The 25,362-nt window shown below is 42.4% G+C and overlaps 1 pseudogene; it reads left to right on the top strand.

Moving 5' to 3' along the window:
* The first annotated feature begins 5,415 nt into the window (after positions 1–5,415).
* LOC126413437 (5S ribosomal RNA) lies at positions 5,416–5,533 on the top strand (annotated as a pseudogene).
* The last annotated feature ends 19,829 nt before the right edge of the window (positions 5,534–25,362 follow it).

The following is a 25,362-nucleotide window of genomic DNA, read 5'->3' as shown; positions in this document are numbered from 1 at the left end:
TGCGTAAAAACTACCGCATCATTCGTGACGTTTTAATTTTCATTCATTACTTGATTAGCGTTCATCACGTCACTGTAGAGCACAGAGTTCAGGAGATACGACGTCATTATGAGAATGAAACTGCCAGGCGAAACTCGCTAGAGACATGACTGAAATAGCCGGCCGGTATGGCCGAGCGGTTATGGGCGCTACAGTCTGGAACCACGCGACCGCTACAATCGCAGGTTCTAATCCTGCCTCGGGCATGGATGTGTATAATGTCCTTAGGTTAGTTAGGTTTAAGTAGTTCTAAGTTCTAGGGGACTGATGATCTCAGCCGTTAAGTCCCATAGCGCTCAGAGCCATTTTTACAACTGAAATATGTAAGCAGCTATGGGTGAAATGCACTACTGGCCATTCAAATTGCTACACCACTAAGATGACGTGCTAGAGATGCGATATTTAACCGACAAGAGGAAGATACTGTGATATGCAAATCATTAGCTTTTCAGAGCATTCTCACAAGGTTGGCGCCGGTGGCGACACCAACAACGTGCTGACATGAGGAAAGTTTCCAACCGATTTCTCATACACAAAAATCAGTTGACCGGCGTTGCCTGGTGAAACGTTGTTGTAATACCTCGTATAAGGAGGAGAAATGCGTACCATCACGTTTCCGACTTTGATAAAGGTTGGATTGTAGCCTATCGCGATTGCGGTTTATCGTATCGCGACATTGTTGCTCGCGTTGGTCGAGATCCAATGACTGTTAGCAGAATATGGAATCGGTGGGTTCAGGAGGGTAATACGGAACGCCGTGCTGGATCCCAACGGCCTCGTATAACTAGCAGTCGTGACGATAGGCATCTTATCCGCATGGCTGTAACGGATCGTGCAGCCACGTCTCGATCCCTGACTGAACAAATGGCGACGTTTGCAAGACAATAACCATCTGCACGAACAGTTCGACGACGTTTGCATCAGCATGGACTATCAGCTCGGAGACCTTGGCTGCTGTTACCCTTGACGCTGCATCACAGACAGGAGCACCTGCGATGGTGTACTGAACGACGAACCTGGGTGCACGAATGGCAAAACGTCATTTTTTCGGATGAATCCAAGTTCTGTTTACAGCATCATGATGGTCGCATCCGTGTTTGGCGACACCGTGGGGAACCCACATTCGAAGCGTGTATTCGTCATCAGGAGAAAGAAAACTGGCGTTCTACGGATCGGAGCGTGGAATGTCAGATCCCTTAATCGGGCAGGTAGGTTAGAAAATTTAAAAAGGGAAATGGATAGGTTGAAGTTAGATATAGTGGGAATTAGTGAAGTTCGGTGGCAGGAGGAACAAGACTTCTGGTCAGGTGACTACAGGGTTATAAACACAAAATCAAATAGGGGTAATGCAGGAGTAGGTTTAATAATGAATAGGAAAATAGGAATGCGGGTAAGCTACTACAAACAGCATAGTGAACGCATTATTGTGGCCAAGATAGATACGAAGCCCACACCTACTACAGTAGTACAAGTTTATATGCCAACTAGCTCTGCAGATGACGAAGAAATTGAAGAAATGTATGATGAAATAAAAGAAATTATTCAGATTGTGAAGGGAGACGAAAATTTAATAGTCATGGGTGACTGGAATTCGAGTGTAGGAAAAGGGAGAGAAGGAAACATAGTAGGTGAATATGGATTGGGGGACAGAAATGAAAGAGGAAGCCGGCTGGTAGAATTTTGCACAGAGCACAACATAATCATAACTAACACTTGGTTTAAGAATCATGAAAGAAGGTTGTATACATGGAAGAACCCTGGAGATACTAAAAGGTATCAGATAGATTATATAATGGTAAGACAGAGATTTAGGAACCAGGTTTTAAATTGTAAGACATTTCCAGGGGCAGATGTGGACTCTGACCACAATCTATTGGTTATGACCTGTAGATTAAAACTGAAGAAACTGCAAAAAGGTGGCAATTTAAGGAGATGGGACCTGGATAAACTAAAAGAACCAGAGGTTGTACAGAGATTCAGAGAGAGCATAAGGGAGCAATTGACAGGAATGGGGGAAATAAATACAGTAGAAGAAGAATGGGTAGCTTTGAGGGATGAAGTAGTGAAGGCAGCAGAGGATCAAGTAGGTAAAAAGACGAGGGCTAGTAGAAATCCTTGGGTAACAGAAGAAATATTGAATTTAATTGATGAAAGGAGAAAATATAAAAATGCAGTAAGTGAAACAGGCAAAAAGGAATACAAACGTCTCAAAAATGAGATCGACAGGAAGTGCAAAATGGCTAAGCAGGGATGGCTAGAGGACAAATGTAAGGATTTAGAGGCTTGTCTCACTAGGGGTAAGATAGATACTGCCTACAGGAAAATTGAAGAGACCTTTGGAGATAAGAGAACGACTTGTATGAATATCAAGAGCTCGGATGGAAACCCAGTTCTAAGCAAAGAAGGGAAAGCAGAAAGGTGGAAGGAGTATATAGAGGGTCTATACAAGGGCGATGTACTTGAGGACAATATTATGGAAATGGAAGAGGATGTAGATGAAGATGAAATGGGAGATACGATACTGCGTGAAGAGTTTGACAGAGCACTGAAAGACCTGAGTCGGAACAAGGCCCCCGGAGTAGACAATATTCCATTGGAACTACTGACGGCCGTGGGAGAGCCAGTCCTGACAAAACTCTACCAGCTGGTGAGCAAGATGTATGAAACAGGCGAAATACCCTCAGACTTCAAGAAGAATATAATAATTCCAATCCCAAAGAAAGCAGGTGTTGACAGATGTGAAAATTACCGAACTATCAGCTTAATAAGTCACAGCTGCAAAATACTAACACGAATTCTCTACAGACGAATGGAAAAACTAGTAGAAGCCAACCTCGGGGAAGATCAGTTTGGATTCCGTAGAAACACTGGAACACGTGAGGCAATACTGACCTTACGACTTATCTTAGAAGAAAGATTAAGGAAAGGCAAACCTATGTTTCTAGCATTTGTAGACTTAGAGAAAGCTTTTGACAATGTTGACTGGAATACTCTCTTTCAAATTCTAAAGGTGGCAGGGGTAAAATACAGGGAGCGAAAGGCTATTTACAATTTGTACAGAAACCAGATGGCAGTTATAAGAGTCGAGGGACATGAAAGGGAAGCAGTGGTTGGGAAGGGAGTAAGACAGGGTTGTAGCCTCTCCCCGATGTTGTTCAATCTGTATATTGAGCAAGCAGTAAAGGAAACAAAAGAAAAATTCGGAGTAGGTATTAAAATTCATGGAGAAGAAATAAAAACTTTGAGGTTCGCCGATGACCTTGTAATTCTGTCAGAGACAGCAAAGGACTTGGAAGAGCAGTTGAATGGAATGGACAGTGTCTTGAAAGGAGGATATAAGATGAACGTCAACAAAAGCAAAACAAGGATAATGGAATGTAGTCTAATTAAGTCGGGTGATGCTGAGGGAATTAGATTAGGAAATGAGGCACTTAAAGTAGTTAAGGAGTTTTGCTATTTGGGGAGCAAAATAACTGATGATGGTCGAAGTAGAGAGGATATAAAATGTAGGCTGGCAATGGCAAGGAAAGCGTTCCTGAAGAAGAGAAATTTGTTAACATCCAGTATTGATTTAAGTGTCAGGAAGTCATTTCTGAAAGTATTCGTGTGGAGTGTAGCCATGTATGGAAGTGAAACATGGACAATAAATAGTTTGGACAAGAAGAGAATAGAAGCTTTCGAAATGTGGTGCTATAGAAGAATGCTGAAGATTAGATGGGTAGATCACATAACTAATGAGGAAGTATTGAATAGGATTGGGGAGAAGAGAAGTTTGTGGCACAACTTGACCAGAAGAAGGGATCGGTTGGTAGGACATGTTCTGAGGCATCAAGGGATCACCAATTTAGTATTGGAGGGCAGCGTGGAGGGTAAAATCGTAGAGGGAGACCAAGAGATGAATACACCAAGCAGATTCAGAAGGATGTAGGTTGCAGTAGGTACTGGGAGATGAAAAAGCTTGCACAGGATAGAGTAGCATGGAGAGCTGCATCAAACCAGTCTCAGGACTGAAGACCACAACAACAACAACATTTGTCATCGCCATATTGGCGTATCACCCGGCGTGATGGTATGGGGTGCCATTGGTTACACGTCTGGGTCACCTCTTGTTCGCATTTACGGCACTTTGCACAGGGGACGTTACATTTCAGATGTATTACGACCCGTGGCTCTACCCTTCATTCGATCCCTGCGAAACCCTACATTTCAGCAGGCTAATGCACTGCCACATGTTGCAGGTCCTGTACGGGCCTTTCTGGATACAGAAAATGTTCGACTGCTGCCGTGGCCAGCACATTCTCCAGATCTCTCACAAATTGAAAACGTCTGCTCAAGAGTGGCCGAGCAACTGGCTCGTCACAATACGCCAGTCACTATTCTTGACGAACTGTGGTATCGTGTTGAAGCTGCATGGGCAGCCGTACCTGTACACGCCATCCAAGCTCTGTTTGACTCAATGCCCAGGCGTATCAAGGCCGTTATTACGGCCAGAGGTGGTTGTTCTGGGTACTGATTTCTCAGGATCAATGCACCCCAATTGCGTGAAAATGTAATCACATGTCACTGTATAGTATGTTTGTCCAATGAATACCCGTTTATCATCTGCATTTCTTCTTGGTGTAGCAATTTTAATGGCAAGTAGTGTATGTTAAGAATATTTGGGATGTATTTGTCATGTCCATACATGGGCAAAGCCACAGGTAAAATTCTCAGCCGAAACCCCTGGAACGATTTCAACCAAATTTGATATACATAGTAGTCGTGATATGGAAGGAAATACAGAGGGAGTAAGAACCATCAGCATCCTATTAGGGTGAGCGAGACAATGTGGAGAGAGAAGGACGTAGGAGGAGATGGAGAGACAGGGAAGGGGAAGCAGTATTTGAAGACTGACAGGGGGGAGGAGGTGATGGACGGAGGAAGGAAAGTGGAAGAGATGGACATAGATAGGGGGTGGGAAAGATAGGCAGGGAGAGGAGGAGGAGGAAATGAACAGAGAAAGAGGGAGGAGGAAATAGACAGGAAAAGGGAAAATTTGGAAACTTGTGGTGAGGACTATCGGACCGAACTGCTGAGGTCATCCGTCCCTGTGCTTAAATACTGCTTAATCTAACTTAAACTAACTTACACTAAGGACAACTCACACACCCATGCCCGAGGGAGGACTCGAACCTCCGACGGGGGGAGCAGAAAAAGGGAAGAGGAGGGGATGAGCAAGGGCAGGCGGGAGGAAGAGATGGATAGAGAGAGGGTAAGGAGGAGTGGACTAACAGAAGACTGAAATAAACAAATACGCGGGCAATTGCAGGTACTCAGTTTATTATAATGCAAATTACAGTAGCGAGAAAATTTTTGAGGCTATTAAGTCAGAAAGGTGGCAACGGCCTTGCCTCAGTGGATACACCGGTTCCCGTGAGATCACCGAAGTTAAGCGCTGTCGGGCGTGGTCTGCACTTGGATGGGTGAACATCCAGGCCGCCATGTGCCGTTGCCATTTTTCGGGTGCACTCAGTCTCGTGATGCCAATTCAGGAACTACTCGACCGAATAGTAGCGGCTTCGGTCAAGAATACCATCATAACGACCGAGAGAGCAGTGTGCTGACCCCACGCCCCTCCTATACGCATCCTCCACCGAGGATGACACGGCGGTCGGATGGTCCCGGTAGGCCAATAGTGGTCTGACGACGGAGTGCTTTATTAAGTCTGAAAGGTCTGAAAGCTATGTTGGAAACAATTCTTCTCCTCCTCCTTCACCCTCCCCCTCTCTCTTTCTCTCTCTCTCTATTTTATTTTTGTTGTTGTTGTTGAGATTACCCAGTTAGTTTTTGGAGTATGGAGAATTAGTTTCAATAATTTGGGAAACTAATGACATGTAAGTAGCCCTAAAAAGTTCCAGTTCACACCCGGCGTAATGCCAACTTTTAAATCACATTGTTGGAAGAAAAAGATCTGATTACACTATATTTTTCCTTTCCCTGAGAGGTAGCGTAAGGGGAGGCTGCGCCCCCCTCTTGCCTCCCAGTATGGGCCCCTTTGACCGTAGCCCCATAGCCCCCGCCCCCCTACCCCCCACCCCCCCCCCCCCCCCCGCCGCCTAGCCTCCCACTGGATTAACTGTCAGCGAATGCGTTGTGTTGATATTGACGTCTGAGCTGGAGCCTCTGACAAAACTGTATACAGAACACGTACATGAAGTTTTTATCCATCTATCACACAACTTCCAAGGGTAATAAATCTCATCATGCTGGTCCGATTTGTGCAGAGAACACGTATTGGAACACGTTTTATGTTGTAGTATAATGACTTTCCTGGAGAGTAGAAATCTACTCTGTAGGAAACAACATGGGTTTCGAAAAAGACGATCGTGTGAAACCCAGCTCGCGTATTCGTCTGCGAGACTCAGAGGGCCATAGACACGGGTTCCCAGGTAGATGTCGTGTTTCTTGACTTTCGCATGGCGTTCGATATAGTACCCCACAGTCGATTAAAGAACAAGGTAAGAGCATATGGACAGTCAGACCAATTGTGTGATTGGATTGAAGAGTTCGTAGATAACAGAACGTAGCATGTCATTCTCAATGGAGAGAAGTCTTCCGAAGTAAGAGAGATTTCAGGTGTGCCACAGGGGAGTGTCGTAGGACCGTTGCTATTCACAATATACATAAATGACCTTGTGGATGACATCGGAAGTTCACTGAGGCTTTTTGCGGATGATGCTGTGGTATATCGAGAGGTTGTAACAATGGAAAATTGCACTGAAATGCAGGAGGATCTGCAGCGAATTGACGCATGGTGCAGGGAATGGCAATTGAATCTCAATGTAGACAAGTGTAATGTGCTGCGAATACATAGAAAGAAAGATCCCTTATCATTTAGCTACAATATAGCAGGTCAGCAGCTGGAAGCAGTTAATTCCATAAATTATCTGGGAGTACGCATTAGGAGTGATTTAAAATGGAATGATCATATAAAGTTGATCGTTGGTAAAGCAGATGCCAGACTGAGATTCATTGGAGGAATCCTAAGGAAATGCAGTCCGAAAACAAAGGAAGTAGGTTACAGTAGTCTTGCTCGCCCTCTGCTTGAATACTGCTCAGCAGTGTGGGATCCGTACCAGATGGGGTTGATAGAAGAGAGAGAGAAGATCCAACGGAGAGCATCGCGCTTCGTTACAGGATCATTTAGTAATCGCGAAAGCGTTACAGAGATGATAGATCAACTCCAGTGGAAGACTCTGCCGGAGAAACACTCAGTAGCTCGGTACGGGCTTTTGTTGAAGTTTCGAGAACATACCTTCACCGAGGAGTCAAGCAGTATATTGCTCCCTCCTACGTATATCTCGCGAAGAGACCATGAGGATAAAATCAGAGAGATTAGAGCCCACACAGAGGCATACCGACAAATCTTCTTTCCACGAACAATACGAGACTGGAATAGAAGGGAGAACCGATAGAGGTACTCAAGGTACCCTCGGCCACACACCGTCAGGTGGCTTGCGAAGTATGGATGTAGATGTAGATGTGGGTGTAGAAATGTCTTTGTCGTGTTTCACAACAGCTGCAACTCACACATGATAAGAAAGTGACTAACCAGTAGTCAGATACTTGAAAATAGCATTATTCACTAATTTTCTTTTCAATTTACTGTGCATTTCTAGTTTTGCAATGCGTTTTTCAGGCTTAAGATACTGCTAATCGCACACCGTTTTTTTGTCAGCAGCCGCAGTACGAAATAAATAGAAATGTTTGCACGATAAATTTAAAGATTCCTTAATTTCCGCTCATATCCAAAACAAAGGTGCTGCTCAGCACCTAGGTCACCCTATTGTCAAAGCGCCGGACTGAGCGACTAACAAAAGCTAAGAGTCACGCTCTGCTTCAGCTGCTGCTGTCTTCGACGCTCTTATCGTTTTTCACAGATCCAACGAAACAGTACTTTCACGCCCACCACTTCCACTTCCTTGTGGCCGTTACGTAACTTAGCCTGAACTTCTTCTCCAAGTTTTGCCCTCGGAGGTTTTCTATTCTTGATGGCGTACTGGTAGGGATTTTCACGCTGAAATTAAATATAAATACACTCCTGGAAATGGAAAAAAGAACACATTGACACCGGTGTGTCAGACCCACCATACTTGCACCGGACACTGCGAGAGGGCTGTACAAGCAATGGTCACACGCACGGCACAGCGGACACACCAGGAACCGCGGTGTTGGCCGTCGAATGGCGCTAGCTGCGCAGCATTTGTGCACCGCCGCCGTCAGGGTCAGCCAGTTTGCCGTGGCATACGGAGCTCCATCGCAGTCTTTAACACTGGTAGCATGCCGCGACAGCGTGGACGTGAACCGTATGTGCAGTTGACGGACTTTGAGCGAGGGCGTATAGTGGGCATGCGGGAGGCCGGGTGGACGTACCGCCGAATTGCTCAACACGTGGGGCGTGAGGTCTCCACAGTACATCGATGTTGTCGCCAGTGGTCGGCGGAAGGTGCACGTGCCCGTCGACCTGGGACCGGACCGCAGCGACGCACGGATGCACGCCAAGACCGTAGGATCCTACGCAATGCCGTAGGGGACCGCACCGCCACTTCCCATCAAATTAGGGACACTGTTGCTCCTGGGGTATCGGCGAGGACCATTCGCAACCGTTTCCATGAAGCTGGGCTACGGTCCCGCACACCGTTAGGCCGTCTTCCGCTCACGCCCCAACATCGTGCAGCCCGCCTCCAGTGGTGTCGCGACAGGCGTGAATGGAGGGACGAATGGAGACGTGTCGTCTTCAGCGATGAGAGTCGCTTCTGCCTTGGTGCCAATGATGGTCGTATGCGTGTTTGGCGCCGTGCAGGTGAGCGCCACAATCAGGACTGCATACGACCGAGGCACACAGGGCCAACACCCGGCATCATGGTGTGGGGAGCGATCTCCTACACCTGCCGTACACCACTGCTGATCATCGAGGGGACACTGAATAGTGCACGGTACATCCAAACCGTCATCGAACCCATCGTTCTACCATTCCTACACCGGCAAGGGAACTTTCTGTTCCAACAGGACAATGCACGTCCGCAAGCATCCCGTGCCACCCAACGTGCTCTAGAAGGTGTAAGTCAACTACCCTGGCCAGCAAGATCTCCGGATCTGTCCCCCATTGAGCATGTTTGGGACTGGATGAAGCGTCGTCTCACGCGGTCTGCACGTCCAGCACGAACGCTGGTCCAACTGAGGCGCCAGGTGGAAATGGCATGGCAAGCCGTTCCACAGGACTACATCCAGCATCTCTACGATCGTCTCCATGGGAGAATAGCAGCCTGCATTGCTGCGAAAGGTGGATATACACTGTACTAGTGCAGACATTGTGCATGCTCTGTTGCCTGTGTCTATGTGCCTGTGGTTCTGTCAGTGTGATCATGTGATGTATCTGACCCCAGGAATGTGTCAATAAAGTTTCCCCTTCCTGGGACAATGAATTCACGGTGTTCTTATTTCAATTTCCAGGAGTGTAAGTAAATGGCTATGGCCTCTCGACTGATTTAATTTGGAAAGAACTAAATAAGAAAAGGATATCCTTAAAGGCAAAAAACCTTGGCATTCTTACTTTTTACTGTGAGAGTGTTTAGAATCACTTGTGAGGTATATGTCTCTCATACGTCTTAATCAGTTAAAGTTAATCAATATTCCCTCTCACTCAGTTCATTCTACATTATCACATTCACATATGTGTTAACTGTTCCGCAATAATGCACAGCACTGTAGCAGCTGCTTGCTGCATTGCTTGCCTTACACAGGCACTCTCCAGCTTGCTTCCGAGTCGTTAACACGTATGCGAACTTGTGCGCTCGACGTGTACTTCTATGGTGACCAGATCTCACGTATTTTCAGGCTTTCCTCATACTGTGACCTTATTTTTTTCACTCTCCCGTCTCAGAAGTTTAAGAACATTTTTGCCGTATTTCATTGAAATATAATAACGTGTGGTTGTAGTGCAATGTTCTTTTTTCTTTTCTTTCGATTTTTAGCGATTCAACTTCGATTATCGAAATTTTATGAGCGATAGATCGAACTGTACATTGGCATCATTGTATTGTTCTGCAGCAGTAATGAACCTGCTACAGAGCGCATTAACGTCACTCGAAACATTAACTCTTAGTTCTCCAGGTGTCTTTTTGTCACTCTCTATCCCAGATGCGGTCTGACAGCCATAAAAATTGCATTCAGCAACTTCAATGAAACAGTTCAGTTTTGTATATGAATTGTTACATTAATAACACACTAAAAATATGTTCAAACATTTTTAAAATTTATTTTTTCGAAAAAAACCGCATTTAAATAAAAAACTGCACAAAATAAACGTAATATTGCATGATAATGTTAGTGACACGAAAACTCAAATAACGTGCGCTCCAAATTATACTTTTTGCTATATTTTTATTGGTTATTATACACTTAACAACAGAACATAAACTCCCATAAACGTCCAAAAAATGAAAACTACACCAGTACTTTTCAAGGTTTTAGTTTCCTTCTGAGAGGTTTTCTTTGCACTGGCTGACAATTTTTGTAGAGAAACCAAGCTAGATTCGCTTCTTGCAACAACGAAAAATATAATACATCTTTCTATTCTTCTTTGGGTCATAGGTGGAGCATGTTTTGCGTTTTTCCAACCTTTCCACAGCGACTTTTACTTCTTGGTTCTGCTATACCCAAAACAAGGTGAGTGGCTGCACGAAGTTCACAGTATATGTGATAGTTGTTGACTCGCTTCTTATCTCTTGTGTCACCAAAGAGTTAGCAAGCTTCTTCGAAAAATTAAAGCGGCTCACCTATCGTCTTTCTAGAAATTTTGAAGGGAAGTCGCATTCACCCCACTTGTGTTCAACATGCGGAAAAATAATACCATCAGCCATCGTTGGAAGCGGCTTAGACGACCAGCGACATTGTTTCAACAAAATGTATTTCTAGCAGAATCTTCAGCTAAAGATTCAATCTCTACACTTCTGTCTTCATCACTTTGATCCCTTGTTTCTAACAAGGAATTCACACGTGGCAAAACAAATTCGTCTTCACTTTCTGAATTACGTTCACTTTCAGTTGTGTAGTCACTATCTAACCCAACGTCACTTCATAAACTGCCCTCAAACCCTTTTAAAACAGTATCCTCAGAGTCAGCAGACGATTACCTGAGTACTGAATCCATAAGGCCAAGTCCTAGGTGCGGTCTCAGAGACCGCTAGCACGAAAGATGCGGGAATAGTATACGTCCGCATCACAGTCAAGTGCCCACCGAGAAAGGAAACTACGGAGGCTTCGGGGAAGAACAACTAGAAAAGGCTGTAGTTTCCTGCGCCACCTCTATGCATGAGCAATGGAGTAATAATAAAGGTTAGCTGTCTGTGAGACGGCACCTGAGACGTAAACGGTTAAACTAGCTTCACAAAGACATACTCTAGATGTGCATGTATGCTAGTTATGTTGGTTTTAGATTCTAGAAGTGCCGCAGAGAACAAAATTATTAAGTTTGTTAACCTAAAAACATGTAATTAAAGACAAGGAAATGGAAATGTCCCTCGACCTTTATTTTGCTTCAATGGTTTTGCAGCGGTTGTCTCGGTGGGTGTCTGTCTCTTATCTCTGTTATGGTGTACGTGTGATGCAACGGGTGGCGAATGTGATGAGGAGCAGCATAAAAAATCGCCATGGAGGAACCTCGTTGCATATGTACTTATCTTTAAAATCGGAGGAAAACTATTTTTGGACTAGCCCAATCAAAATAAATAGACAAAAAAAAACGTGTTGTTCCTGCGTAGGAAATAATTTATTACCGCACATGGAGTGAACAATGACTACCTGCAACGTCAATCTAGGGCAGGTAATTGGTAAATTAATGTATTTCCGCGTGACCGCTACGGTCGCAGGTTCGAATCCTGCCTCGGGCATGGATGTGTGTGATGTCCTTAGGTTAGTTAGGTTTAATTAGTTCTAAGTTCTAGGCGACTGATGACCTCAGAAGTTGAGTCGCATAGTGCTCAGAGCCATTTGAACTATTTTGAGGTTATGTTTTGTTGGGTCATTTCATCCAGGGTGTTTCACTATTGTATATACATGATACCAGACTATGAAACGGTATAGTTATTATACGCTTTTAAATTAATAGGTCACAAAAGTAAGGAGTGCGGAATAAAACAAAACCCCAAAAGTTCCACCTTCTTCAACAAGCAGACAAGTTCAACTACAACAACCAATAACAAATCTTTAGCTGCACAAGTAGCTATAATATTTCATACAGTGAAGCACAATTTCAGTTAAATAGTATAAATTGTGCCAATAAACTTTTAAGAGAATTATTCGGTGACTGGGTTGTAGTGGGGAAAATGTCCTGTGTACGCACAAACGCAGAAGCAACAGTGAAAAAGTTTTAAAATGTTGAATATTGTGTAAACATTCTTAAAGACCCCTGTAAGTCGCCAATTTTTTTCAGTTACCACAGATATTTCGAATTTTAAAAATCGAAAAATGTCCCCCGAATTGGTTAGGTACTTTGATACTCTCGTGGGTATTAAAAATAAACTTTTAAGCTTTATTCAACAAGCAGATGAAAGTGCAGGTGGATTTTATACTCTGCTTAAAACCAGAGTTGGAAAACATGGCCCGAGTTGGGAATATGTATCATCATTTTGCGCAGACAATACCACCGTAAATTTCTGAAAATGTCACCCCGTAATGATGCTCTTAAATGATGAAACTGATAGTATAATAAATGCCAAATGCTGTAATCACATGTGACAAATGTCTGTAAATATGCTTGCAGTTCTTTAGATTTAGATGTTTAAGTAATTGACTTAAAACTATAGGATTTCTTCTTCAGCTAACGAAGAGAAGAACTGCAATCATATTTTTTACAATAGTGGACTTAGATTGGTCAGAAATGTTGAGGCATGTGCCCATTAGGTGGCTTCCATTCACACCTACTAAGGACAAGATATAATTGGAATTCCATTAAAAGTTATACGAGAAGGAGTGAATATTTTCCTAGAATTTAACAGAAGTGTTTTAGTGACAATGAATCTGTAAAGAACTTCACGTACTTCAGCCTTCTTTCCCACATTGACAGTATTCTTTTCGACATTTCTAAGTCAATCGAAAATGCAGATCTATGTATTATAGAAACTTACATTGCCACATAGCAACTTCTTGTGAAAGTACGACAGAGAAAGAACGATAATTTTTTTGAAAGTGTAACTCACAAAGTTTTGAATTTGTTAGATACGTATGTTAAAAAATAAAAAAAATTTCACTGGCTTTTATTGCACATTACATTCATACTTATTCATACATTTGCATATTTCACAGAATTTGCAAATTGTCTTCTTCCTCTTCGCCTAACCAAAGAAATCGATGCCAGTGAGATACAATATCCCTTAAAATCTTTTGACGTAAAAGAAAATGAATTGTGTGATGAGTTCTGTAGCAGCAGGAAAACTTTAATAAAGTCGATGTTACTGGTAATGCTTGTGGGAAATGGGTATCTGTGTCTTGTGATCCTAGACGCAGAGGAATTTCTGTACATAATTTTTAAAAAATTCGGTGTTTTATTGTGAGTATTCAGAATCTAATTCCGACACAGGAAGTGTTTTCAACTGTGAACAATATGTGGACTGATGCGGGAAACAGAAGTTCTGTTGTACTCATTAAGACTGAACTGCACCTTGTAATAAATTACAGTTTAAACTGTAAAGTAGTTTTCAAACAGGTGAAAGATGATGTTAAGTTTCTTTTTGAGTGCAAATCAAATTGTAAATAATTGTAACCATGCTTGCGCATAAAGTGTTTTATGTATTTTTAGTGTGTCAGAGTAACAATTCCATTGGATTCGTTGAAGCTGTTAATTAAAATACTATGCAAAACGTCTGTAGCGTAGTGTTATATGTTACATTGTATAAGATGTTATCAGTTTTCACAATCTCCTTTATTTCCAATCAGAAAACCTAGGAACTCTACGTATATCAGTTACGTGAAAATGAAAAGTGCGCTTCGCAAAAGAAGTGTTGTAGCAGCAAAGAATCCAAGAAACAGGGACGGAGATAATTTTCCGACAGCATGTATTGTCTTTTCTAAAATACTGCTGGTGTCATTTGCTTTCAGATATGTGGGCAAGGCACGTGGCGGCTTAGCAGAGGCATAACGCTGGATACTACGTCGACGCGAGAGATGTCGCAGCTGCCACCATTGGCGACTTCTACGGCTGCGTTTACAATGAACTGGATCACGGTATCAGTGGCCACCATCTTCCACCAACCTCCTCAACCCTTCTCATGCTGCACATCACCAAAATCCTGGGATTAGACTCTGACTTGGTGCCGGTGGGCACGTCAGAAAATGGCTACGCAACGTGTTCCGCACACAGAGAGACAGAGAAGGCTTTGCGGCGTTGCCAGTGTTCCTTCTGTGTCTGCCGCACCGCTCAAGCACCAGCTCTGGCCTACCGTGATAGTTGGCAACACTGGGGTGAGCGCTACACTGAGCCACTGTTTCTGCTTCTGCCCCTCCTTACAAGAAGTCAAGATGTTCGAAATTTTATCTCTTTCGCTTCTTAACATACCGTATTACTTGTCGCATTTGCTTTACAGCAGCCGTAATGAACTTTGTCGTTGGTAAGTAACATCATCATACCTAAACTATCACGAATACCAACGGTGCATATTCTACGTGCAGCCTGAAGGGCATGTTAGAGGCAGACGCCAGAGTATGACGCTACTGACTGGAGTGTAAAGTAGTACCTGCGCCTAGTCACAGCACTTTTCCCCATCACCGCCCTCTTATGTGCACACCAAGATGCGAGGGTCACTACAAAAGAAATGCACACTATTTCTTTAAATCCATCTTTTGTTCTACATGTTTGAAAGTTTCACAGTGTGTAGATACTTCCTTTAGGAACAATATTTTCATTTCTCCACATAATTTCCATCCCTATCAACTACCTTACGCCAACTTGGAACCAGCGCCTGTATACCCGCACGGTCAAATTCTGGACAAACCTGTTGGAGTCACTGTTTGGCAGCGTGCACAAGAGAGTCATCATCTTCAAACCTTGTTCCACGAAGAGAGTCTTTCAGTTTCCCAAAGAGATGATAGTCACATGGAGCCAGGGCAGGACTGTAAGGAGGGTGTTTGAGTGCTGTCCATCCGAGTTTTGTGATCGCTTGGATGGTTTTCTGACTGACATATGGCTGCGCATTCTCGTGCAACAGCAAAACATCTTGCTTTTGCCGATGTGGTAGAACACGACTCAGTCGAGCTTGAAGTTTCTTCAGTGTCGTCACATATACATCAGAATTTATGATGGTTCCACTTGGCATGATGTCCACAAGCAAGAGTCCTTTGGAATCGAAAAACACCACAACCATAACTTTTGCAGCAGAAGGTCTGGTTTTGATTTTTTTTTTCTTGGGTGAATTTGCATGATGCCACTCCATTCATTGCCTCTTCGTCTCTGGTGAAAAATGATGGAGCCATGTTTCATCACCTGTCACAATTCTTCCAAGAATTTCTTCTCCACAGTTCTCGTAGTGTTCCAAAAGTTCGCTGCAAGCCGTTTTTCTTGTTTCTTTGTGAACCACTGTCAACATCCTGGGAACCTACCTGGCACAAACCTTTTTTAACGCCAACACTTTCAGTATTCTGCAACCACTTCCTTCCCCTATCCCAACGTAGCGTGACAATTCGTTCACTGTGATGCGTCTGTCAGCAGTCACCAATTCGTTAACTGTCTGCACATTGTCTGGAGTGTGTGCAGTACGAGGCCTGCCGCTGCGAGGACAATCCCCAATATCGCCGTGCCCGCTTTCATCACGTAACCTGTTTGCCCACCGACTAACTGTACTGCGATGGACAGTAGCATCTCCATACACCTTTTTCAACCTTTTGTGGATGTTTCCCACTGTCTCGTTTTCACACCACAGGAATTCTATGACAGCACGTTGCTTCTGACGAACGCCAAGTGTAGCAGCCATCTTGAAGACATGCTGTGACGGCGCTACTCACGGGAACACGTTGAACTAAGTTTTAAAACAAGCAGGAAGGATGTATCTACACACTGTAAAACTTTCACACATGCAGACTGAAAACTGTATTTTTACAAAAATAGTGGGCATTTCTTTTGGAGTGACCCTCGTAGCAGGTGGTCACGAGACAGTGCAGTCGCTGCTAGGAGGCGCACGCAACACTCCAAGTGAGTCCGTAACTATGATGTATGTCCAGTGTAGGGGAGAGCTGGGCGAAGTGGCCAGGCTATTCCTATTTTTTAAGCTGAGTAGCAATAGACGGAAATGTAAAAAAAATGAGTGATTATGACCTGCAACTTCTGAAGTTTAATATCGAATCGATAACTGTAGGCTCAATTTTAGGACATTAAACAATTACTTCCACAAAATGGCAAAATGGTCACTTTGTCCTGCAACAGAGTTTTAAACTCAAAAATGAGGGATGAAATTGTTTTAAGAAGATAATAAATATACTTTTTTGTAAAACCTGAGTTGAATAAAATTTTTTACACTTTCCCCAAATAAAAGTCAAACTGCGTATATCAACACATAACAGAATTCGTGGGCCCAGAAGGAGCACAACTACCAGTAGATCCACAACTTTTTTTGCTGGAATTAAAAAATTTTCTTCGCATTCTGTGCATGTCTGTCTTCATCGCTGTTGTCAAAAAGAGCTCTTCTAGGGTTGACTTTCGTGTTCTTCACAATCTTCTTTTTACTGCTCACCTTCTCTTCTGCTACTGTCCGTTTTTTCTTCTTTTTGCTTTTCCTTTCTTTGTTTATTTACCGCTTCTGATTCACTGTTATAAGGACTTGCTGTAAGTACTGTCACGGAGCCCTTCTTTCAGCCGCTGCCTTTCAGTTTTCCCGCTACACAAAGTGGCCACTTTGACCACACTGACGCCATTGCACAAAAGCTGTATACCTTCTAATGGTATGATCGAAATTTCAGAAACTAAAGTAGGATTATGCAGTCAAGATATGACACTTTCATCACAGTTCCATTAAAAAGACGTGTCACATTCCCCCTCTACAATAAATACACAACTGACCACATACCTTACACTGGGATAGCTTAAATCCACAAAAAAGTTATAATCTGAGAAGTAGCACAGCAAATGGGTTAGACTTTATGCACTGACTGTGTTCTCCAAGGAGGGTAAGTTTACAGCATTTGGAGTGCCATGCCAGCACCTTCCAGCCTCCAGGACCCCAATGGCTACTTTGCCCAGCTATTTCCTACAAGGACCAGCAGTGGCTGTGCAAGTTGACTTTGAATAACGAAGTAGCTGGTGACATTGCCTAAACTGAACGAGGAAATCTGCCATTATTTATGTGGTGTCCGTTATTTCGGGCATGTCAGAAAGAACAGACTCCATTTTGATCCTCCAGCCATTATGAATCAATACACAAAGGAATCAATGACATTTAGCTGCTACCACGTATTGCTATACATCAATGGGGAAGTTGAAAATTTATGCTCTGACTTGGTTTCAAACCCAGTTCTGCTGCTCACTAGACAGATGCTCGGACCACTAAGCCGCCTGGACACAGTGATCGTAGCTGCTGCATGTTCTAACTTACCACACCTTCCGTCAAACCCAAATTCTCAACTTATTCCCACACACTACTGACCCCTGCTCATTATCCCTGTTGCTTGCAGCGTTTCGCTGATCACCAAAAGAGTTCTCCAGTGTAGGGAGCATTGGCCAGCCTCGTCTTGATTATATTATGAATCAAGACACAATGGAATTAATGACATTTCGCTGATATTGGGCATTGATATACGTCAATGGCGAGGTTGAAAATTTGTACTAGACCGTGATTAAACTTTCCCATTGATGTATATCAGTGCCTTCTAGCAGCTAAATGTCATTAATTCCTTTGTGTCTTGATTCATAATGGCTGCAGGATCCAAATGGTGTCTCTTCTTTGGGACATGTCCATAAGTACAGACACCACATGTATAATTAAGGCAGATCTACATCTACGTGGTTACTCTGTTATTCACAATTAAGTGCCTGACAGAGGGTTCAATGAACCAGCTTCACGCTGTCTCTCTACCGTTCCATTCTCGAACGGCACGCGGGAAAAACGAGCACTTAAACTTTTCTGTGCGAGCCCTCATTTCTCTTATTTTATCAAAAAATGGTTCAAATGGCTCTAAGCATTATGGGACTTAACATCTGAGGTCATCAGTCCCCTAGACTTGGAACTACTTAAACCTAACTAATCGAAGGACATCAGATACTTCCATGCCCGAGGCAGGATTCGAAACTGCGACCGTAGCAGCAGCGTGGTTCCGGACTGAAGCGCTTAGACCCGCTCGGTCACAGCAGCCGGCTCTTATTTTATCGTGATGATCATTTCTCCCTATGTAGGTGGGTGACAGCAGAATGTTTTCGCAATCGGAGGGGAAAAGCTGTTGATTGAAATTTATGAGAAGATACCGTCGCAACGAAAAACGCCTTTGTTTTAATCATTGCCACTCCAATTCACGTATCATGTCCGTGACACTATCTCCCCTATTTCGCGATAATACAAAACGAGCCGCCCTTATTTGAACTTTTTCAATATCATCCGTCAGTCCCTCCTGATACGGATCCCATACTACACAGCAGTACTCCAGAATAGGGCGGAAAAGTTTAGTGTAAGCAGTCTCTTTAGTAGATCTGTTGCACCTTCTAAGTGTTCTGCCAATGTATCGCAGTCTTTGGTTTGCTCTACCCACAACATTACCTATGTTATCGTTCCAATTTAGATTATTTGTAATTGTAATCCCTAAGTATTTAGTTGAATTTACAGCCTTCAGATTTGTGTGACTTATCGCGTAATCGATATTTAGCGAATTTTTTTTAGGACTCATGTGAATAACTACACACTATTTTTTATTTAGAGTCAATTGCCACTTCTCGCACCACACAGATATCTTGTCTAAATCATTTTGCAATTCGTTTTGGTCATCTGATGACTTTACAAGACGGTAAATGACAGCAGCATCTGCAAATAGTCTAAGAGGGCTACTCAGATTGTTTCCTATGTTGTTAATATAGATCAGGAACGATAGAGGAGCGCCGGATATTACTTCTGTTTTACTCCATGACTTTCTGTCCATTACTACGAACTGTGACCTTTCTGACAGGAAATCACGAATCCAGTCGCACAACTGAGGCGATATTCCATAGGCACACAGTTTGGTTAGGAGACGCTTGTGAGGAACGGTGTCGAAAGCCTTCTGAAAATCTAAAGATGTGGAGTCAACTTGACATCCCCTGTCGATAGCACTCATTACTTCGTGGGTATAAAGAGCTAATTGTGTTCCGCAAGGACGATATTTTATGAATCCGTGTTGACTATGTGTCAGTAAATCGTTTTCTTCGAGGTACCTCATAATGTTCGAATACCGTATATGTTCCAAAACCCTGCTGCAAATCGACGTTAGTGATATGGGTCTGTAATTCAGCGGATTACTCCTATTTCCCTTTTTGGATATTGGTGTGACTTGAGCAACTTTCCAGTCCTTAGGTACGTATCTTTCTGTGAGCGTGTGGTTGTATATAATTGCTAAATATGGAGCTATTCCATCTGCATACTTTGAAAGGAACCTGACTCCTATACCATCTGGACCGGAAGCCTTGCCTTTATTGAGTTATTTAAGCTACTTTGCTACACCGAGGATATCTACTTCTATGTTTCTCATCTTGGCCGTTGTTTTTGATTGGAGTCCGGGAATATTTACTTCGTATTCTTTGATGAAAGAGTTTCGGGAAACCGTGTTTAATAACTCTGCTTTGGTGGCACTGTCATCAGTGAATTCACCGTTGTTATCGCGCAGTGGAGGTATTGATTGCGTCTTGTCACTGGTGTGCTTTATATATGACCAGAATCTCTTTGGGTTTTCTGCCAGATTCCGAGACAGAGTTTCGTTGTGCAAATTATTGAAAGCATCTCGCACTGAAGCAAGCTCTATATTTCGAACTTCAGCAAAACTTTGTCAATCTTGGGGATTTTGCGTTTTTTAAAAATCTGGCATGCTTTTTTCGTTGCTTCTGCAACAGCGATCTGAACCGTTTTGTGTACCATGAGGGATCAGTACCATCACTCATTAATTTATGTGGTATATATCTCTCAATTGCCGTCGATACTATCTCTTTGAAATCGTCCCACATCTTTTCTACGCTTACGTGATCAGGTAAGGCTAGCCAATGAGCCCTTCAGTGCAGATGCACACGACGTTCGAACTCTTATGGAAATCAGCAAAATGCCACAAGTAGTGAGAATAATGGGCAGGGCGTTATGTCAGTAGTGTGTCCGTAAGTTAAGAATTTGGATTTGATGGGCGGTGTGGTAGGGATAGTGCATGCAGTTACAGTGACCACTATCTCCTCGCGGCTTAGTAGTCAGAGCACCTGCATAGTGCGCAGGAGATGCGGATTCGAATCCCAATCCGGCACAAATTTTCAACTTCCTTATTGATCTACATCACTGCACAATAATAGCCAAATTGTAAGTAGGCTGTTTATGTTTTCTCTATGTAAGTAGGCTGTTTATGTTTTCTTATTGGCAACGTTACGTAGCGCTCAATATGAAAATCACTGGCTGTGCTGTGTGCAGTCTGTGGCTGCTTTGCATTGTTGTAATACTCGCCATTGTAGTGTTAGGCAGCTGGATGTGAACAGCGCGTAGCGTTGCGCAGTTGGAGGTGAGCCGCCAGCAGTGGTGGATGTGGGGAGAGAGATGGCGGAGATTTGTAATTTGTCATGAACTGCTATATTTATATATGATGATATCGAGGTAAATACATTGTTTGTTCTCTATTAATATCTTTCATTTGCTAACTATCCCTATCAGTAGTTAGTGCTTTCCATAGTTTGAATCTTTTATTTAGCTGGCAGTAGTGGCGCTCGCTGTATTGCAGTAGCTTGAGCAGCGAAGATTTTTGTGAGGTAAGTGATTTGTGAAAGGTATTGTTTAATGTTAGTCAGGGCCATTCTTTTGTAGGGAAGTTTGAAAGTCAGATTGCGTTGCGCTAACAAAATATTGTGTGTCAGGTTAAGCACAGGCATATATAAATTGTTCAAAGGGGACGTTTCATATGTCGACCCTTAGCCGAGGATACCTCACTGGAATCTTCTGATTTTTCTTGTAGTTTGTGTAATTAGTGTAGATTTTGTTTATTGCTAGCGCGTAATTGTAGAGAGAATCTCCTTTGTAGTTGTAGCCTTTCATTGTTGTACAGTAAAACAGTTGTGGCATGCATGTAGATTTGCACCAAGTATTTCGCAGCTGCGCTGGCAATTAAGTAGACATTATTTCCATTGCTATGTTATTTTATTTTGCTCTTCAAATTGTGCTTTTCTGTGTTATCGTGTGAAATATTGTGACAATTATGGCGTGTGAAAAACGTAATACTAGGCTCCAAAGTAAACTGAGAAATGACAGTGAAGACGAAGGCAGTGTGTTAGCGCCGCAGAGTAATGAATTAACTAATGTTCAAAGTAGTAATTTGGTAATTGCGCATAGGGAAATGGAGCGGGCGGCAAACAGTGATGTAGACAGTGAAACAGGTAGTGAACAGGGAAGCGTTATCGATCGATTGGTCGGCAACAGCTCGCCTCAGGAATCGGGAATGACAGAACACATTATCGCAAATACTGTAGATTCAGGTTTTGGATCCTCACCGTGTTCTCAAATAAGTCAAGACACATTTTCTGCTTGTCAAAATGTGAATGTTTCCGGTGTAAATTCACTGCCGAAAAGCGTAGAGAAACAGATTCCAGACACTAATACATTATTATTGCAATTAATGCAACAAATGGAACAAAATCAGAGACAAATGGGACAAAATCTTAAAAAGTTAGACACAGTGGAACAAAATCTTAAAAAGTTAGACACAATGGAACAACACCAGAGACAAACACAGCAACAGTTAGACGCAATGGAACAAAATCTTCACACCACGCTTGAACAAACACGTGAAGATTTAACTACTGAGTTACGTAACATTGAATCGAAATGTCAAAAAGTCTGTAATGACGTAAAAACACAAATTTGTGAGCATTTCCAACCTATTTTTTCGCGTCATGAAAATGCACTACAGAATCACGAAGCAGCCATAAAAGAACTGCAAACTATTGTTTATGAAAATCATGAGACCTTGCAAGCAAAATTTGACTCAGTTGCATCTACCGATTCGGTTACGCAACTTGCAAGAACTCAGGAAAACTTAAAGGACACAGTAGATACCCTGAAAATTGGTTCAGAAAGACACATGGAGGAAATAAGTACACTATCGGAGAAAGTAGCCGAACTTTCGGATCAGGTCACTAACTTATCTACAAAGGTAGATGATGATCTGAATGACACAAGACCCTTCACTGACACAGAAGAGTATGAACAAATAAGAAAATTCAAACAAAATCAGAATCAAATTAATACACAACACCAGAGAGAAATCCGGGAAGTACAAGATCAGTTGACACAGGTAATACAAGAATTACGTATTTCAGAGGACACTGGCGCTCCAACACGGGAAGAGGGACTTAGAAACACGGAAAAGCCGCAAAATAATAACACAGGGCATTTCGGAAGTTATGAACGAAATTGGCAATGTGCACCGAATTTTGAGATGGAACGGCCGACACGACCTAACAATGACCGATATGCGACTCGCCGACATGATGATTTTGACTATAAGCTGTTCAATACTACACGTAAATTCAAAACATTTAAGAATTCTGGCAACGACATTCATCCACAAGCATGGCTCCATCAATTCTCTCATTGTTTTCCTCCCAACTGGTCATTAGAGCACAGATTAGAATTTATGTGTGGCTACTTAGAGAATGAACCAGCTGTAAGAATGCGATCGGTCATTCACGATTGCCACAGTGAAGGAGAGTTTTACCACGCCTTCCTCTCAGCATATTGGTCTCAAGCTACACAAGACCGTGTAAAACATAGCATCATGATGATGAAACACTTTGAACAATCTGAATTTTCCAGTCTTGTCAAATATTTTGAAGACATGTTGCATAAGAATCAGTATCTTTCAAACCCATACAGCCACTCAGAACTCATCCGCATTTGCTTACTCAAATTGCCTGAACATTTACGACATATTATTTTAGCAGGACGTTGTAAAGAAGACATTGAGGCTTTTCAGGGACTGTTACAAGAACTGGAAATTGACACAGACAGTCGCGGGATGCGAAAACAGGAAAACAATCACTACAGGTCACTTCCGTCACAATTCCGTGACGACAGAAACAATAACTGGACACGACAGGTCTATTCTTACAACGCAAATCGTGACCAAAATAGACACCACCCGTACGACAACCACTGGCAGAGTAATAATAGTTACAGAGAAAGATCGCATTTCCGTAGTAATGACTATCACAGAGACAATCAGAGAAACAGAGAATATGGGAACCAGAACAATTATTATCAAGGGAGGCAGAATAACTTCAGACGCAACAGTTCGGCGCAGAGTTACGATTCAGGGAGAAATTCTCCACCACATGACCGACAAACAAGAAACTACGTAAAGTACCGACAAAACGACAGACGTGAATTTCATCAGAACTGGCGGGATTCTAACAGAGCTGGGCCCTCTCGGCAAGGTGAATTTGTAGAAGTTAGGTTTCCTAATCCCAATAACGACGCGCGCCAACAAAGGAACAGACAATGACTCGCACCGCAGGCATCCGCGTGCGCCGGCTGGCTCGGCGAAAAATAACATAGACGCTAACTTTGAGAAAAATTCCAGTATTCTTTACCGACGTATACCGCGTGACAATTGCATTCAAGTTCAAACTCTGAGTACTATGAAAACAGACGTCACAGTGTTATTGTGTGTGTACATTCTTGCTTGTTAGTTGCACGATTATGGAACGACTATAAGGCTTACATACTTAGAACATTTACCAGTACTGCTAATGAGATTTTAATGCAATATTTTGGTTTATTTGAAAATACATTCTGAATTTAAAGTGCTTTCTGAGAGATACCAGATGACACAGATGTTAGTTTATGTGACAGATACACGATTTTTATCACGACGCTACTAATGAGTGACAATTTACAATGTTGCCTTTGCGGTGTATCTGTTTTATATCTGCACAGTTTTCTGAATTCTTCTGGAAAGAAAAACATGTTTTAGTAGTAACTTTTGTAGTATAGCTACAATGAGACTGCCTTTTCCGTAGCACAACAATACGTTACAGTACAGTACTTTCTTCATCACGGCAATAAGCGTAATAACTAAGACATTTATACGCAAAGCATTTCACTTTTGTGTATTATGAGGTAAGTACATTGACTTCTGCAGAACTTAGCTTTCGGAGGACGATAACTACGACACTTCCACACAGATTATGTTGCAACAAGACGCACATTTAGCGCTACAGGACACGCATTTCAGTGATTAATGTTGTACTTAAAACATATATTTTTAAAGATTTTTGAATTACAAAGAACGTTTTCCGTGATACATTTCATTCCATTGCTGTAATCTGTAACACCTGAGGGTATAATTACATTAATCCTCAGGGGGGTACACGTTTACTTTGTGTACCATGTGTGTGGCAACCACAAGGAACCCTAGCTAATATGGTATTTGCTTATACAACTTTACACATCGGTACCATATTTCTCTAACACACAAATTACACAGCTATCTGATCATGTAACTGAGAGATAAACTTTTTTATTACATCAGTGACATATGTTTACGCAATTACAGAGTTGGATTACTTCACACTTACGAAATTGTATTTTGTCTGTACTGTGTGAACTCTTCATATTTTTTTTTGGAACCATTGTGATACTATGAGAGCTTTGAATGATGTATTTGGTATGAGATCATGATTTTTAAAGTACGTTTGAGGCAGCTGACATTTTTGACATGAGCAGAGAATTATTTTAGGCTTAGAAATTATTGGAGGAAGTTACGACGATTTTGAGATTTGACTGACATGTTATGATGTTATTATTACGACGACGATGTGTATTATGTTGTTGAGGAATGTTTATTATGCTACGTATTTCTCACGATGAAATATTGAAGAAGTGTCGACGAATATGTATATGTATAATGAGGTAAGGAATAATGAGTAGTGTTTAGGGACTCTGATTTATGAAAAGGATGTTGGAAACCAAGAAACGTACTTTAAGAGTTATGAAATTCGTGACTGTATCACAATGCTGACGAATATTTTATTTGGACACTTATATTTATAGGATTTTGTTTCTACAGATTTGCAACGCTAATTCTTGACCTGTGAAA

Source organism: Schistocerca serialis, chromosome 7 (assembly GCF_023864345.2).
Source record: "Schistocerca serialis cubense isolate TAMUIC-IGC-003099 chromosome 7, iqSchSeri2.2, whole genome shotgun sequence".
Classification (NCBI taxonomy): domain Eukaryota; kingdom Metazoa; phylum Arthropoda; class Insecta; order Orthoptera; family Acrididae; genus Schistocerca; species Schistocerca serialis.
Note: the sequence above shows the minus strand (reverse complement) of the source record. Positions and strands in the feature narration are given on the sequence as shown.